The sequence below is a fragment of the Danio aesculapii genome, chromosome 8, assembly GCF_903798145.1.
Source record: "Danio aesculapii chromosome 8, fDanAes4.1, whole genome shotgun sequence".
In the NCBI taxonomy this organism is placed as follows: Eukaryota; Metazoa; Chordata; class Actinopteri; order Cypriniformes; family Danionidae; genus Danio; species Danio aesculapii.
Window position 1 is genome coordinate 54,855,437 of NC_079442.1, and position 5,000 is coordinate 54,860,436.

The following is a 5,000-nucleotide window of genomic DNA, read 5'->3' on the forward strand; positions in this document are numbered from 1 at the left end:
AATAATTTTGCTCATTTAAAACCAAAACATGATCCCGCAATCTCTCTTGTGGTAAACATGCAAGCAATGTTTCCAATTCATGTGAATGTGTTTTAAAGGTAAATAGATTTGAGAGTCATCTGCATACAAATTAACGAACACTTGATGTTTCCTAAACAATGACCCCAGTGGAAGCATGTACAGTGAAAACAGCACAGGAGCCACAACAGAACCTTGAGGAACACCACAGCTAAGAGCAGAAACAGTGGCATTAATACACTGTACAAATATCTGTAAATTAGCAGTTCTCCTTATTTATGCGATTCATAGTTTTATTTTTCCTCATTTATTTCTGCTGTTCAATTGCATTATGGGGTCTTAATCTTTCCTCCAGCAGCTTTTAACCTTGAACAGTGTGTAAAAGTGTGTTTCTGCACATGTGTAATAGTGTGTAGTGCTATATTGTGTGTGTTGGTGTTGTATATTACACTACAGAAACATTTTAATAAACTGCAGCACATTTTCTCTTATTGTACACACTCATTTCTCCAGATATTATTTATTATATTATCTCAAACCACTGAAATGTCAATAAAAGTCACTTTGTTAAGCTGTAGAGCTGAATTATCAACATCAGAAGTGTAATGCAATTCCCCACTGTAAATAAACACACAAACTGTTCATGGACAGATATTGTTTACAGTGTACCGACTGAAAAGCTCTGTGTGTGAGATATGATCTAAGGCAGCTCAGTGCACTTCTACACTTTTCACAGTGTGATAACATAATGCCATGCTCACTCAGCCATATTAAATACTATTGAGATCAGCCTAAAGTGTGATAAAACAGTTCTTTAGGCTTTTTCAACAGATGTTTCACCACTGGACTGTTTACAATAAGGCTGCGCAATATTTCAGAATGAGGGAAACAATGCAGATGTCTATATTTGTTCATATATATGCTGAGCATGAGTTCAGCCCTCACAGCTCTCTCATTTAAAGGAATAGTTTCTGCAGGATGCTTTACAATAATACATTTGTGCATACACATTTGACTAATCATTATCAATTATCATTATCAATTGAGCACAGTCTAAACATTAGCACACACAAATTCACAAATATATTCATGAAAAATATTAAATAAATTTTAATAAAAAAGAAAAATCAAGAGAAACATAAAACTGTAAAACTTAATTTGAAATGTTGAAGTTTATCATTTGTTTTTCCAATAATTGTTTGAATAAATGTATTATCTTTCTATTTCTAAAAGTCGAAACTCTAATTTTAATGGAAATAACTGCTTAATGAAACGGTTTTGTACAATGCTCCAAATATTGTCTATGTTAAAATATTAGTTTTTAAAAGAGGGTGTACTCATTTATGCAGAGCACTGAACATATCACAATGGCTTGCTATAAACGTAGCACACCGTCTGCAAGAGGCCTGTTACACAGAGCTGGTTTGGGTTCTTACCCAGGTAGATTCAGGTTCAGCTCTCACTGAAGGAGCTGTGAGAATAGTGTCTTTAAATTCAACATATTTCTGATAATGATATCTCTTAATCTCGAATGGAGAAGTGAATCGTGCTGATTATCTAGCAGGAAATGTCTCAAACTCATGTGATTGGCTGATTGCTGCAGTCATGTGTCGTTTGATTGGCTGAGTTTGTCCACTTTTTCCAAAGTCAAATTTAAGCACTTTACAAATGCGACAAATTATATAACTACATACACATTCTTCATATGTCAGATGGGTTTTTATATAGTTTATATGTTTACCCCAAGCTCAACACTGAATTACTGTCATTTACTCTTTTATACATCATTTACTCAGATCTTGAATACCTGATCTTTGATCTTAAATTGATATTTCAGTTTTTTATATATTGTTCACTCATGAAACATGCATTTTGTCTTCTCCCACTTTAAGCAAAAGGTGCAGATAAAAACAAAATCAGCCAGCAGTTTTTATTTGCTGCATAAGCATATTTATTTTAAATTAAAGCTATTTATATTCATGTATTATTATTACTTATATAGTAAGTTAAGTTATTATGAAAGCATATACAATTTTAAGCATTTTATCAAACATTGAAGTACTCTTCAAGCCTTAAACACGAGATTAGAATTCAAGCATAGGATTTCCACACTCGTATAAAGCCAGGATTGGCTGTTTTCCGCATGGTTAAACACAAATTTACCAGAGAATGTTTACATCAAGCTTTGTGAAACCTCTTAGCCTGTTCTTAACCTGTTGGATTTGTTTGGTTTGGTCAACCCAAAACTTACTCTGCAACCCAGAGTTTGTTTAACCCTGGTTTTGTGCAACAGGCCTAAGACAACATAATTACCAAGAAGAGTGGACATGCCAGCTTTCTTATCCAAATATCTGTAGCAATTTCAGTATGAATGATTAAATATTCATCATAGATATATACTATATATACTAGATATCGTATACGGACCCTGAGCATGTGTCAATGGTGTTTCTGCCATAGAATGTAAAATAAACTTGCATATGAGCTTCAGACGCGCTCTGGTGGAACGGTTTACTGTTCCTGTCAGCAATCTCCCAATAATATCCAGCTGCAAACTCAACCGCCATCAGACACAGTTCAACAGATTTGTTTACTGAGCCTGTGTTTACTGTATTTTACGTTTGTCTGTATATTTTTCAATAGCAGATATTTAACAGTGGATATTCAGTCAGTCCATTTTAAAGCAGAAGCTGGTCTTTTGCAATCTCCCTGTTGACCTGTGCTTCTCATCTGTGAATGTTAAGAAAATAAATAAATATGCTGATAACAGAAAATAATGGAAGGCACACAACGAATGTATAATATATATACATGTTAATAAATAAAGGTTTTCAAAAACAAAGCATTTCATACAACCGTTTGAGTGAAAATGTCAGACAGGTGGGCCTTCAAAAATTGATCAGAGAAATAAGTGGGCCCCGAAGTGAAAAAGGTTGAGAACCCCTGATATACAGCATATCGTAGAAAGATTAAATATTGCAATGTCAGTTTTCCCCTATATCGCACAGCTCTAGTGCTGACATTCATTTCTATTATTAAAAAATATATTTGTTTACATTGCAAAAATATCTGGTTTTCTTCATGTAAAGGTAAAACATGGCTGTTCATTCCTTTATAGTAGCCTATACACTGTAAAACCCAACAGTCAACTTTATCAAATAAAATGAGTGTTGTTAACTCAAAATTGACTGAAAGTTAATTCTACTCATTTGAAACTTGGAGTAAGTTCACAGTACTCATATAGATTAGTTTTTTAAACTCAAATAGTTTGAACCAATCGGTTTCCTCAAATGGTTTGAGTTGCCTTAACTTATTGGGTTTTACAGTACTCAGTTGGTTTGAGCTCTCTTCATTTATTGGGTGTCACTGTGCTTAAGTTCACAGTACTCATTAGGATTAGTTTTTGAACTTAAACAGTTTGTTGCAATCTGTTTCCTCAAACGGTTTGAATTACCTTAACTTTTTGGGTTTTACAGTGTAGTATTTTACTATTTTCATATCATTTTGTATTCTTTTCCTCTTGATTTTCACTAAAATTATTTGTATTTATTGTATATTTACGTTCCCCCTGTATCTCTATGCAACAAGGGTCTGATTCAAAGCAACTCAAGCTTATTTGTATAATGCTTTTAATTTTCAATTATTGTTTTAAATCCGCTTTAGAGAAGGTGCACATTATTGCATTACAATCAGATTTAGTAAAAGTTACAATCAAACGCAAGTTATTATATATAAACATAGTTAACCTGCCATTTTGTGGCATATAGGTGAGATCTGTGTGTACTTTAAGAGTAACTTCATGGGACGATAACTGTTTTCAAGGTTTACAGCGGTTTGGAAAAGGCAAGGTTATAAAACCGCCAAATTTTTCTGTAATACCATTCTTAAGGTATGTGTAAGACTTTTTATTTACTTTTTTGTTTGTTTGTTTGTTTTTAGGAAACAAACAGTGTCTCCAGCTGAAAAAATATCCAAAGATGCAGTTGGTAAAGAAATGGTAAAGAAATCTGTTTTTGAAGACAGCAGAAGCCAATGATTCATTTGAATTATTTAGCCATGTTTACTGCTCCAAAATATTATAAATGTTTCTTAAAATAAAATATATTGTTTTCAAAGGGGAAAAGCTTTTTGTTTTTTACCCAGACATGTAAAAAGAGTATATTTCAGAGCAGCAATCACAATACCGTGAAACCGTGATATTTTTATCCAAGGTTATCATACCATCAGAATCTTACACCGGCCCATGCCTAGTATGACTGTACATGTGGCAGATTTGACAACAGAGCTGACCTTGACTTTATTCTCCACGAAATAATGTCAAACATATGTTGGTTATCTTTGTAATACATTGCATCACATATCAAAAACAGCATTATTTAGCATGATATTGCGTTTTTCCTCATTATCACACAGCCCTAGCAGGAACAACCGCAGAAAGAGCCTCTTATATCTAATACCAATAATAAATGTGTCTTATTTACACAAGCTAGAGGACAGCTGACGCTCAGTCATTCGGAAAGTCATGCAGTCAGTGGTGTGTCAGTCATACAGTGATGTCAGTCGGTTATTTAGTGATGTTCAGTGATGTCAGTCATACCTACAGTCAGTCATTCAGTAATGTGTCAGTCAGTCACGTGATGTCCATCATTAATGACGCTGCTTCACTATATATTAAACGTTTAAAACAGTCATATTCCTTCTTTCTGATCTAGTAGCAGATCTACAAATGAACCTTACCCATCCGTGTGCTTAATAAGCAGAGTTGTATGACTCTCTGTGAAAGTATCCAGTCAGAGATCCCGCTCAGATCCGCTAGCAGTGCTAACATCATGAACACTGACAGCTTTAACCACAGCATTTCATGACGATCTCTAAAAACACCCAAAAGCCACATTCCTGGAGCGTGTCAGCGATTTAACTCATTAACAACTCGATTATCGCGCGACTAATGAGGTTCCTGAGGAACTGTGGACGTTATTAGC

The 5,000-nt window shown here is 34.3% G+C and overlaps 1 protein-coding gene across 3 annotated transcripts in view; it reads right to left on the bottom strand.

Moving 5' to 3' along the window:
• Nucleotides 1–5,000, bottom strand: part of dmxl1 (Dmx-like 1) — an 87,550-nt gene that overhangs the window by 82,348 nt on the left and 202 nt on the right. The gene's annotated exons all lie outside the window — the stretch shown is intronic.